Raw genomic sequence first — 13,770 nt, 5'->3', positions numbered from 1 at the left:
GGGGTTCTCCAACGGAGGATCCCAACATGCATTTTAGAGATTTTATTGAGATCTGTGACACTTTCAAATTCAATAACGTGTCTGAAGATGCTATAAAGCTAAGGATTTTCCCATTCTCTCTGAGGGATAAAACTAAGTGTTGGTTACATTCTCTACCACCAGGATCTATCACCAAGTGGGAAGATCTTGTTCATAAGTTTCTCACTAAATTCTTCCATATGGCAAAGACAGCTGCAATCAGGAATGCTCTTACTCAATTTGCGCAGTAATCGGGAGAGTCTTTATGTGAAGCTTGGGATCGTTATAAGGAGATGCTTAGAAAGTATCCTCATCATGGGATGCCTGAATGGATGATTATAAAATACTTTTATAATGGTTTGGGTGCGACTTCTAGACCCATTCTTGATGCAGCATCAGGTAGCGCCTTATGGGCTAAGAGCTACGATGAAGCTTATTATTTATTTGAACTGCTGGCTGCTAATGAATACCAGAACCCTTCTCGAGACTAACTCAAGGCAAGGTAGCAGGAATTCTGGAGGTAGATGCAGCTACTGCTATAGCTGCTCAGCTTAAGACTTTGACGATAAAGGTGGTTTCTTTGGCTAATTATGGAGTTAATCAAATCACTAGTGTATGTGAGCTTTGTGCTAGTGCGCATGAAACGGAACAGTGTGTTATTTTTAGTGAATCAGCTCAGTTTATGAGCAACTTTCAGAGGTCACAGCAACCAGTTCCAGCCACCTATCATCCCAACAACCGCAATCATCCTAACTTCAGCTAGAGCAAAACTTAGAATGCGGTGCAACAGCCTTATCAGCAGTATGCATCAAAATAATACAACCCTTCTTGTTTTCAACAACCACAATATGCACCAAGACAACAACTTCAACTACAACAATCTAATGAAAAATCTGAACTGGAGGAGTTGAGGCTCATGTGTAAGAGCCAAGCAGTTTCTATCAAGACCTTGGAGAATCAAATTGGACAGATTGCCAATGCCTTGCTGAATCGACAACCTGGTACACTTCCTAGTGATACAGAAGTTCCATGTAAGAAGGAAGCAAAAAAGTAGGTTAAGACAATTACATTGAGGTCTGGAAGGTGGCAAGCCAAGAAAAAGCTCAAGTTCCTGAATCTGACATTGTGGCTAAAGAAGATGTGCAGAAGAAAGTAGCAGTGGAACCAAGAAAGAAAATTATGGAACACACTCCTCCTGAGGGTAATATAGGGGAGAAACAGGTCTATCCTCCACCTCCTTTTCCTAAAAGGCTGCAGAAGCAAAAGTTGGATAAGCAGTTTGCTAAGTTTCTAGAGGTGTTCAAGAAACTTCATATCAATATACCTTTTGTTGAAGCTCTTGAACAGATGCCTAGCTATGTGAAGTTTATGAAAGGTATTCTATCTCGGAAAGTGAAGCTCGATGACTTAGAGACTGTTGCTCTCACGGAGGACTGCAGTATAGTGCTGCAACAGAAGTTGTCTCCGAAGCTTAAAGATCCTGGAAGCTTTACTATTTCTTGCACCATCGGAAACTTATCATTTGACAAGTGTTATGTGATTTGGGAGCTAGCATCAATTTGATTCAGTTGTCTGTCTTTAAGAAGTTGGATTTAACTGATCCTAAGTCTACTTATGTATCCTTACAGTTGGTCGATCATTCTATTACATATCCACAAGGCATTGTGGAGGATGTCTTGGTCAAGGTGGACAAACTCATCTTTCCTGCTGACTTTGTAATTCTTGATTTCGAGGAGGATAAAAAGATTCCCATAATCTTGGGAAGACCATTCTTAGCTACTGGTCGAACCTTGATTGATGGGCAGAAGGGTGAGCTTACTATGCGAGTACTGGATCAGAATGTGACTTTTAATGTATTCAATACCATGAAATTCCCTACTGATAATGAGGAGTGCTTAAAGGTGGAATTGGTCGATTCTGTGGTTACTTCAGAACTTGATCAAATGCTAAGGTTTGATGCCTTAGAGAATGCCTTGTTAGGGAATTCAAATAATGAAGATGATGAAGGTGATGAGCAGTTGCAGTATTTGAATGCTTCTCCTTGGAAGCGAAGGCTGGATATGCCTTTTGAATCTCTTGGAATGTCAGAACTCAAAAACACCGAGGGGCGTTTCAAGCCATCTATTGAGGAAGCTCCTACACTCGAGCTCAAACCATTGCCTGAACATTTGAGGTATGCTTTTTTAGGTGATGCATCTACTTTGCCTGTTATTATTGCATCTGACCTTTCAGGTAGTGATGGGGAAAAGCTCTTGAGAATTCTGAGAGAATTCAAATCGGAAATTGGATGGACTATAGCAATATCAAGGGAATATGCCCTTCTTATTGCATGCACAAGATTTTGCTAGAGGAAGGAAGCAAGTCAACTGTTGAGCAACTGAGAAGGCTAAATCCGATAATAAAAGAGGTTTTAAAGAAGGAAATTCTCAAGTGGCTAGATGCAGGGATCATCTATCGTATTTTTGACAGTTCTTGGGTGAGTCCAGTGCCGAATAAAGGAGGTATCACTGTGGTCACTAATGAGAAGAATGAGCTCATTCCCACATGAACAGTCATGGGGTGGAGAGTTTGCTTGGATTACATGAAGATGAACAAAGCCACAAGGAAGGACCACTTCCCTCTTCCCTTTATTGATCAGATGCTTGACAGGTTGGTTGGGCATGAATACTATTGTCTTTTGGATGGCTATTCGGGTTATAATCAGATTTGCATCGCTCCAGAAGATCAGGAAAAGACTACCTTCACTTGTCCATTTGGTACTTTTACCTTCAGAAGAGTTTCTTTTGGGTTATGTGGTGCACCTGCCACATTTCAGAGATGCATGATGGCTATCTTCTCTGACATGATTGGTCAGAATATGGAGGTGTTCATGGATGATTTTTCTGTGTTCGGAGATTCTTTCAACGAGTGCTTGCAAAATCTTGGCGCAGTTCTTAAAAGGTGTGCTGAGACTAATCTGGTTCTCAACTGGGAGAAATGTCACTTTATGGTGTAATAGGGCATCATTCTTGCGGACAAGGTCTCTAGTAAATTTCTTGAGGTGGACAAATCCAAGGTGGGGGTCATTGAAAACCGTCCTCCACCAATTTCTGTTAAGGGAATTCGCAGCTTTCTGGGTCATGCGGGTTTATATAGGCGGTTCATCAAGGACTTCTTTAAAATATCTAAACCGTTGTGCAATTTATTGGAAAAAGATGTCCCTTTCAAGTTTGACGATGAGTGTCTAGCTGCCTTTGAGAGCTTAACGAAGAGTTTGATCATGGCACCTGTCATAACTGCACCTTATTGGAATGCGCCTTTTGAAATGATGTGTGATGCAAGTGACTATGCAGTTGGAGCAGTTCTTGGGTAAAGGAAGAACAATATATTTCATGTGGTCTACTATGCTAGTAAGACCCTCAAGGGTGCTCAACTGAACTATACTACTACTAAGAAGGAACTCTTAGCCATTATCTACGGTTTTGAGAAGTTTTGATCTTATTTGCTGGGAACGAAAGTGACAGTTTTCACTGATCACGCTGCTATTAGCTATCTCATCTCGAAAAAGGACTCGAAGCCTAGATTGATTCGGTGGGTTCTTCTACTTCAGTAGTTTGAGTTGGAGATCAAGGATAGGAAAGGTACTGAGAATCAAATCGATGATCATCTCTCTCGTTTAGAAGATCCTGGTGCGACTTCACAGGATAAGACGTTGATAAATGAGTCTTTTCCCGATGAGCAGTTGTTTGGGGTGCAGGAGGAAGAACCGTGGTTCGCAGACATTGTGAACTACCTTGTGAGAAATATTATGCCTCTAGACTTGTCTTCTGCTTAAAGGAAGAAGTTTCTTCATGAAGTGAAGTGGTACATGTGGGATGAGCCATTTTTGTTTTGGCAAGGAGCTGACCAAGTCATCAAGAGATGTATTCTGTACAGCGAGACGGAGGGTATCTTGCGAGACTGTCATTCGACGGTTTATGGAGGCCATTATGGTGGAGAAAAGACAGCAGCTAGTATCCTTCAAGCAGGATTCTTTTGGCCTACATTGTTTAAGGATGCGCATCGGTTCGTTTTGAAGTGTGACCGCTTCCAGCGTGTAGGTAATATGTAAAATAGGGACGAGATGCCTCTTAATGTGCTACTCGAGGTTGAGGTCTTCAATGTTTGGGGAATTGACTCCATGGGGCCATTTGTCTCATCTTGAAATAATCAGTATATCTTGTTGGCGGTTGATTAGGTGTCGAAATGGGTTAAAGTTAAAGCGTTGTTGACGAATGATGTGAAGGTAGTGCTAAATTTTCTTCACAAGCAGATCTTCACAAGATTTGGGACTCCAAGAGTCATAATCGGTGATGAGGAATCGCATTTCTGTAATCGTAAGTTCACAACTATGATGCAGAGATATAATGTGAATCATCGCATTGCTACATGTTAGGTAATGAATCACACATAGAGGGGGGTGAATGTGTTTTTCTGATTTTAGTCTTTTCTTGAAAGTTAATGGTTGAACAAAGTAAATTAAAATTAAATCTTGTATAGAAAGGTGTTCATGCAGAATCTAAACTTGCAAAGAATAAAGAACACAGATCTTCAAAACTCACTTAATTTTTATATTAAAAATTAAGATTGTTTTGCTACAAAATTTCTAAGCTCTTTGATGTTAAAGAGCTCAGCTTCTTCTTGAGAGTGATACAAGAGATTTGATCTAAATTGTTACTTCAAACTAGAGGACCAGTGTTAACTTTATAACTCAGTTAACTGCTGGTTTACACAGTGGATAATAAACATGCTATTAGCTTTTTTAAACTGTCACTTGTCATTTCTATTTATAGAAAAGCAAATCTTCCATTTCTGGTTTAGCATATCTTTAGCATCCCGTATTCACTTTAATCTTCCTCTGTCAGTTAATTTTTGCCATTGATCTTGCACACTCTTCAAGCTGCTTTTTGTAGACTTGTCAATCCAGATGTTAGATTGTTTGTTGATAATTTATCTTGGATATTGAACTGATCTACAATTCTGTACTTTGAGACTGTATGTAATAACCCCCAAAATTTTGAACTTTTTGCAACCCTTATGAATAGTGTTTTAGCTGAATGAGAAAACTTTTCATGCCACACTATGTAGGGGTTCTGTTATGGATATTCTGAGATTTTATTAGTACTCTTTATGGTATATAAGTGTATGTAAAGATCGTTAGAATCCAATTCCGAACACTTTGATTTTTCCCGGAAATCCACTAGATACGGAAAGAATTGAGTATAAGGTAACAGGATAAAAAGAATTTAAATTAAAAGATTATAAAAGAGGATCATAAAAGGAATATAATATATTGAGAAAGGTTAAGGGAACCTAAGTAATAAGATCCCGGGTATGATCCCTCAAACGATAAACGAAAACGAAAGTTAAGCGAACCGTATAACAGATCAGCGGTCATTACGCAAGCAATTAGGAAGTTAATCAAAGAGATTAGAGGGGAGGACGTTATCCAACCAATGAGAAGAGGACAAAGAGGGAAAGATGACATCATAGCATGACATAAGCATGACAAGGGAAGGAAGGAGATGTGGTTGAAGTAGAACCACACAAAGTTCAAGGTTAATAAGGTAATTAACCAAAACAAAACAAAAACAACCAACCAAAACAAATCAAAGCAAAACACAAAATCATTTCTTTCATTCAACCAAGAGTTGCTCTCGGCTTTTTACAATTTTAAAGGGAAGAAATTTCAAAAACCAAGATTCAAGCTTCCTAAATTGGTAAGATAATTCCCTAGTATTCCTTATGCATAGATATGGCTTTATTATGAGTTTAAGCATCCCATTCATTCTCTATCTTCTCCAATAAATCAATGAAGAATAAAATGAATAGTGATTTCAAGGTTTTTAACTTGATTTTCTTGCTTTTCCTTTAAGATCCAAGCATTCCTAAGACTCCTCAAGGCTTCCTAAGGCTTCCTAGCTACTCACACCACTTCAAGGAAGGTATATCATCTCCAAACCCTAGCTTTACTTTGTATATTAGGGTGATTTTGGTTGTTTTAGTATTAGAGTAGCTTAATGATGGTTGGTTTAGAGTTGGGTTGAAATGGTGGAGATTGGAATGTTGAAATCTTATGATTTGATTAAAGAATGTAGTATAGTTTAAATTCAAGTTTTAGGATTAAGTAAATTGATTATAATGAGTAGATTTGGGGCTGTTATAAAGAAATATGGATGGAGTTTTGATTGGGTTGTGAATTGGAGTTGAATTGTGGTTGTTTGAATTGGTTTAAATTTGGGAAATCGCGTAAACCTAGCCGTCGTAATGTCCGATTTACTTTAGACTGCTTTTGTTCATAACATTTGGACCCGAGAACTCCCTGCTAGATTATGACCATTGCCATTTTTAGATAGTTCATGTTACGAGCTTCGTTTTGATATGTAGTTCGTTTGATTCCGATGTACGGTTTAGGATAAACGACCGTTTTAAGTAACGGCAGTTTCGTGAACGAAACTTTTCCCCTCGCCTTACTTTGAAATATAGGTTAAAGACCAAAAATGGTTAATTAGTGTACGAAACAATTATGGTAAGAGTGTTAGGCAGTTGGTAAGACACTCGCGAAGGAATCGCCTTAAAATTTGTAATGGTTAAATTATAAAAAATGGTGGAGCCGAGGGTACTCGAGTGACTTAAGAGAATCAGTAAGCGCAAAGAGAGCGTTAGAGTCTATGGTAGTTAAAATATAGATTTACAAGTGACTTTGGTTTAATTCCAACTTACTTGTTGTTTATAGGTTACCAGACTCGTCCCGAGCCTTTTATCACCCCCAGTCGCTCAGGCAAGTTTTCTACCCGTTATACTATTGTTGTGATGTATACACTTGTATATGCATTATCTTGTAATAGATGCATGATGGTTATATTAGCAAATTCTTGCGATATATTGTAGCATGTGATATGGTACATATGCATGCCTGTTTCGTATTCTTGCCATATGTATCTGTTGGTTCAGTTGATAATACCTATGCTAGAGAATAGCGGTAATTTGCATATACCCTTAGTATAGGGACCCAAAGGTGAAAACATTTTCTAAAACCGGGAGTCGAGGATCCCGAGTAGATTTTATATTTATATATATTTATATATATATGGTTATAGTTTTCAACACTATTAATCGAATAAGGTTTATTCGATAACTTAATTTTATTAATGAATATTATCTTGAATATTCATTCGAGGACTTATGACTCCTTTATATTATTTATTGAATATTACTTGGATATTCATTTGAGGATGTATGACTCCTTTATTTTATTTAATGAATATTATTTATAATATTCATTCGAGGTATTATGACTTCGCTTATTATTTATTAATATTCTTTATTTTATTAAAGAATAATGTTCGATAATCAAACTTACTTTTGATATTCAAATAAAGATATTACTTTCGTATAAGTATATCTTTGATTATTTACTATTCATTTCAAGTATAAGTTTTAAAACTTCTACTTCAATTATTTTTATAAAGATTATTCTTTATGGGAATATTATTTAAATAATAATATTCAGATATTTTCTAATATATTGGGACTGATTTATTTTGTTAAATCGGCATCACTCCAAACATTCTTAAAAATGTTTTGCGAGTCTTCAAAATGATTTTTAAAAGTTAGAGCGGATCCCAAAACTCATTTTTATATTTAAGATCCTCCTTTCGAAGGGGATTTAAATACTCGCTCAAAACCTGAGGGATCCGGCTCTGTGGTGTGTTTTATATTCGCAACAAGGTTGCTGTCTTGATAAAAGAATTTTGATTACTTACCCAACACTCGGGAAGTAAAATTCTTGGAACAAGTTAATCCATTAACAGGCATCGCCTGGGAAATATCGGTGAGTTTTCCTTTCCAACTAGATACGACTTCTTGGTGGAGCCGTATCAACAAGTTTCTACTTGGGGAAAGTGGGGACGAGCTTTACGTTTCAGAGTCATGGATTTCATCTGAACTAGGAGTGGCGTAAGTGGTCGAGTAGCGCCGGCCCAGCCTTATTATATTGGCCCAAATGGCCTGGAAGTTCCGCTAAGGCGGTCCATTCCTTAGGAGTTCAGTGTTCGTTTGACAAGTAAATCCGACAGGTTCTCCTCTACATGTAGAAAATGGTGGGGTTGTACTACTACGACTGATCATCGTAAGTGGTCTTCCTGGCGCGGCAAACTCCCATAATGAGTTCATCATCCATTTGGATAATTTTGCAACACTACCCGTAGCATTTCGATCGAAAGGCTACGAATGGGTGGTTGCCGAAGCATTGACAGGGTCAAACAATTTTATTGGTGTATCCATTGAATGAAGTATCTCGTAACTTCATTTCTTTTCAAAATATTTCAAAGATCAAATATTTTCAAGTTTTATTTGTGGTCTCATCTATGGGATGACCTCTCGAATCTTATTATACTTGGAACAGTAGTAGTTCTAATAGATTCTAAAATGGTATAAGTGTAGTGAAGTAATTGGTAACTTCATCTTCTTTTAAAACTTATACCCAGTAAGTAATTACCTTACACATGATAAAGGATTCTAGTAAGTATCCATTTAGATACTTGTATTATTGTTATCACTATATATTATCTTGCGAGCTGTAAGGCTCACTCTTGCTTTATTTCTTCATCACACAACAACAGTTAGGAAAGATGGCCAGACTCCAGCAGACCCAGCGCAAGCGCGTGGGAAGCGTCCCGCGTCTTCCCGTTGATGTTGTAGCTGCTATAGCTGCAGAGGTAGATCTATTGGTAGATCAGGCATTCTACTTTTGAGAATCAATTATGTATAATTATAACTTGTGGCAGATAATGGCAATTAACTGTAAATTTATCAAGTAATCATTTTGGGTTGTAATAACTTTTAATTGTGGATTCAAGGACTTGTACTTATTTCAATTTCATCTCTGAGACTATAACGGGTTGTGGTGTGTGTTAGTGTGGGGTCACAGCATAAGGTTATTTATTATTAATTAAGTGAAGTGATAATGTGGAAAGAAAGACCGTGACGACACGGATCCCTGACCCCGGATCTGGGGGTGTTACAGAAATGGTATCAGAGCTAAGTGTTATAAACCTCAGAGATGACGCGACGATCTAATAATAAACTCACAAAGATAATAAGAACTCTTTCCAAGTTCATGGTCGGACTACTTAAAGTAGTGCTGACAGTTAAAACCCTTACGGGAACCCTTATAAGTATCATGATAGTAACTTAGCTCGTTTAATGTGTAGGCGCCTGAGATAGAGGACCCTGAGATGTTCGAGCGTGAGCATGATGAGGCACTGCTAGATGTCGAGGATCAGGAGGAGCCTGAGATGGAGGAGGATGAGGAAGACCCCTCAGAGGAGTCAGAGACGGAGGTCATTGCTATTTCAGATGAGGAGGACCCCTCAGAGGAGTCAGAGACAGAGGTCATTGCTATTCCAGATGAGGAGGACCCGAATGAGGTCCCAGTAGCTGAGGAGCGTGTCGGACCTATGATGGTGTATGCTGGTACCTCTTTACCCACACTTCCGGTGGTCAGAGCTCCTACCCCTCCACCACTATCTTGGATCCCCTATGATGACAGCTCAGAGACCCATACTTCCGAGCCTAGGCAGACTGAGGAGGCACCCCCAGCGGCTCCGGATTCACCACCTCTCGACCCTGCCCACAGGCAGTCTTCGTTAGCCCACGGCTATGTTCAGGATGTACTGAGGACCCTGAGTGGCTGTTGCCGAGGCCCGACTGGATGAGGCCAGGAGGGAGTTGGATGCGGAGAGGGCGGGTAGGCGTACCCGAGCTTATGAGACTATGGCTTCTATACCCCGATCCTTGAGGAGGGAGCTTACGGGGATAGAGCTCACGTCCCGAGCGAGGCTCAGATCGCTCCAGGGGGACAGGCATGGTAGGATCTCCAGGCGGCAGGCCGACTATATCTTCCGTCGTGCGATGGAAAGGGTATGGGAGCTGACCCGCTCCGGTGTGTGATTCAGGATTGACGATGGAATAGTCTAGTTGTCTAGTTAGCCGAGGCCTTAGTAAGAGCCAATTTTCCGGGATAGTTGACTTGTATATAGCATCCCTTTTTCTGACTAGACAGATAGACTCTTGTGTATCACTTTTGGGATAGATGGCTGTAGCACTGTTGTACTTTTGACCAGATCAGACTATGTATTTCTCGCATTATGTATATATTTGTTTCCTTTCGGTTCAGTTCCTTAGTAACGAGATCACTATTTTTATCATTATTATTACTGCACTTCTTATGAGAACTGTCATAAAATAATAAAATTGCGAGATACATTCTCCCCATTATAGAATTGTGCAAGGCACAATGTTGTGTATGATTGTGACCTAACGTTGAATTTCCCAATAAATTTTTTTTATCAGTATCATGCCGCCAAGAAAGATTGGAACTAGGGCGAACCCTGGATCTGAGGACCAGAGAAGCCATAACCAGGACGGTAGGAACCAGGAACACAGTGAAGAGGAAGATGAGGATTATGTGGAACATGATGACTCCCTGTATGAAGAGGAAGAGGAAACATATGATGTTGAGGGATTTGAGATAGAGGCTGAAGAAGGAGAAACTAAGGTTGAGCAACTAGTACCAAACCCAGGCATGGATCCCATGGGCCAGTTCATGCAACTCCTAAGGCAGAACTTGGAACATCAACCCAACCCACCCCCTCAAGGAAATAACAATGCTGTGGCAAACTCTTTCAGGGCTTTTAAGTCCCTTAAGCCCCCTGAGTTCCACGGATCAGCTGACCCAGTTGAGGCAAGGGCATGGTTAAAGGAAATGGAGAAATCCTTTGAGATTCTGAGTATCGATGAGGCACAGAAGACTGTATTTGCTACCTACCTTCTGAAAGGAGAGGCTAACTACTGGTGGGAGGCCAAAAAAAACATGGAGACAGATGCTATTATAACCTGGGAGAGATTCAGTCTGTTATTTCTGGGAAAGTATTTCCCGAGGTTTATGGAAAACCAGATGGAGCTCAAGTTCTTGGAGCTAAAGCAGAATAACTTATCAGTAGCAGAGTACGAAGTGAAATTTACTGAGTTATCAAGGTTTGTGCCGGAGTTTTTGAGCACCGAGGAAAAGAAAGCTAGAAGGTTTCAGCAGGGACTGAAATCGTGGATTCAGAATAGGGTGGCAATCCTTGAGCTTACGGATTATGCCACTCTGGTGCAAAAGGCAACGATTATAGAAGCCGGAAGTGAACAGATGCAGAAGGAAAGAGAGAAGAAGGGAATAAAGAGGAAAAGTATGAGCATGGGTGGAGGTTCCACAGGAAGGAGCTTCCCAACTAGATTTAATCGAGGAGCAGTGTCCCTACCGGGAAAGAACACTGGGTTTAAGTGGCCAATGAGCGTGAATGTGAGCCAGAGCGGCCAGAAGTCAAGAATGTCCTATTCCAATCAGTCTCGACCCCCATTGCCAGCCTGTAACACTTGTGGAAGAATGCATTCTGGGGAATGTAAGGGAAAGCCAGTAACCTGCTTTAAGTGTGGGCAAGTGGGCCACTATTCTCACAAATGCCCTTCGTCAGCCCCTGCCGCCATTCCAACCACCACTTGTCATCAGTGTGGACGCCCGGGTCATTGGAAGAGGGAATGCCCAATGAACAAACCAGCAGCTTCGGGAGCAAGCAGGGCTGCTTCTAACAAGCCACCTACTGTAAGGACTTTCAACATGACAGTCCAGGATGCTATGAAAGATTCAGATGTGATAGCAGGTACCCTTTCTCTAAATTCAGTCAGTGCAAATGTTTTATTTGATTTGGGAGCAACTAAATCTTTTATATCAAGGGACTTTGCGCGTAAATTAAGACTTAAAGCTGAACCCTTGATAAAGCCCTTACAAGTAGAAATAGCCAATCATGAGATTATTCCTGTTAACCAGATTCACCCCGCCTGTGAGATAGGCATAGGGGAGCAATCTTTTAGTGTTGATCTGATTCCTTTTAAATTAGGGGAGTTTGATGTAATTTTGGGAATGGACTGGCTATCTAGCAATGATGCTCAGATAGACTGTAAAGGGAAGAAAGTTAAGTTAAATATCCCAGGAAAGAAAGAAGTTATATTTAGAGGAAAGAGGCAGACGCAGAAATTTTTGACTATGGCCCAGGCCAGAAGGATGCTACGAAAAGGAAATGAGGTCTACCTAGCCTATGTGGTGGACACGCAGAAGGAGGTGCCCAACTTACAAGATATTCCAGTAGTCAACGAATTTGAAGATGTATTCCCACAAGACCTTCCGGGATTACCACCCGATAGAGTGATTGAATTTGCTATTGAATTGGCCCCTGGAACGGCGTCAGTTTCAAAAGCACCTTACTGGTTAGCCCCGTTAGAAATGAAGGAATTAGCTATCCAATTGCAGGAACTCTTGGATAAGGGTATGATAAGACCCAGTGTGTCTCCGTGGGGAGAACCAGTTTTATTTGTTAAGAAGAAAGATGGGAGCATGAGGCTGTGCATCGACTATCGAGAGTTGAACAAGCTAACCATAAAGAACAGGTACCCATTACCTAGAATAGACGATCTGTTCGACCAGCTAAAGGATGCTGTTTATTTTTCCAAGATCGACCTGAGAACTGGATATCACCAACTAAAGATTAAACCCGAAGATATTTCCAAGACAGCGTTCCGTACCAGATATGGGCATTATGAGTTCTTGGTAATGTCCTTTGGATTAACCAACGCCCCAGCGGCTTTCATGGACTTAATGAACAGAGTATTTAAGAAGTACTTGGACAAGTGTGTTATAGTTTTTATCGATGATATTTTGATCTACTCAAGGACTGAGGCAGAACATGCAGAGCATTTGAGGATAGCTCTAGGAATACTCAGAGAGGAACAGTTATATGCCAAATTCTTGAAGTGTGAATTCTGGCGAAATGAAGTACAGTTTTTAGGACATGTGATCAATAAAGAAGGAGTATTGGTCAACCCCTCCAAGATAGAGGCGGTCTCAAATTGGGAAAGGACAACCACACCCACAGTGTAATAACCCCAAAATTTTGAACTTTTTGTAACCCTTATGAATAGTGTTTTAGCTGAATGAGAAAACTTTTCATGCCACACTATGTAGGGGTTCTGTTATGGATATTCTGAGATTTTATTAGTACTCTATATGGTATATAAGTGTATGTAAAGATCGTCAGAATCGAATTCCGAACACTTTGGTTTTTCCCGGAAATCCACTAGATACGGAAAGAATTGAGTAAAAGCTAACAGGATAAAAAAAAGGATTTAAATTAAAGGATTATAAGAGAGGATCATAAAAGGAATATAATATATTGAGAAAGGTTAAGGGAACCTAAGTAATAAGATCCCGGGTATGATCCCTCAAACGATAAACGAAAATGAAAGTTAAGCGAACCGTATAACAGATCAGCGGTCATTAGGCAAACAATTAGGAAGTTAATCAAAGGGATAAGAGAGGATGGTGTCATCCAACCAATAGAAAGAGGACAAAGGAGGGGTGATGACATCACAAAGTGATGCAAGCATGACATAAGAGGGAAGGAAATGTGGTGGAATATTAACCACACAAAATCAAGGGTAAATGGGTAATTGACCTAAAACAAAACAAAACTAATTCAACCAACCAAGCAAATATTCATTTTCATCAAAACAAAAACACAAAATTCTCCTTCATCCTCCCTTTGCTCTCGGCTTTTGCCATTTTCAAAGAAAACAATTTTCAAAATTCAAGTTCAAGGCTTCCTAAATTGGTAAGATAATTCCCTAGTATTC

General features: G+C 39.9%; 1 non-coding gene across 1 annotated transcript; it reads right to left on the bottom strand.

The window, feature by feature from the left end:
- Positions 1-233: 233 nt before the first annotated feature.
- Positions 234-340, bottom strand: LOC141699444 (small nucleolar RNA R71). The gene has a single exon (XR_012565907.1). It is a non-coding gene; the product is annotated as a small nucleolar RNA R71 (small nucleolar RNA).
- Positions 341-13,770: the final 13,430 nt, after the last annotated feature.

The sequence above is a fragment of the Apium graveolens genome, chromosome 11, assembly GCF_009905375.1.
Source record: "Apium graveolens cultivar Ventura chromosome 11, ASM990537v1, whole genome shotgun sequence".
Taxonomy (NCBI): Eukaryota; Viridiplantae; Streptophyta; class Magnoliopsida; order Apiales; family Apiaceae; genus Apium; species Apium graveolens.
Note: the sequence above shows the minus strand (reverse complement) of the source record. Positions and strands in the feature narration are given on the sequence as shown.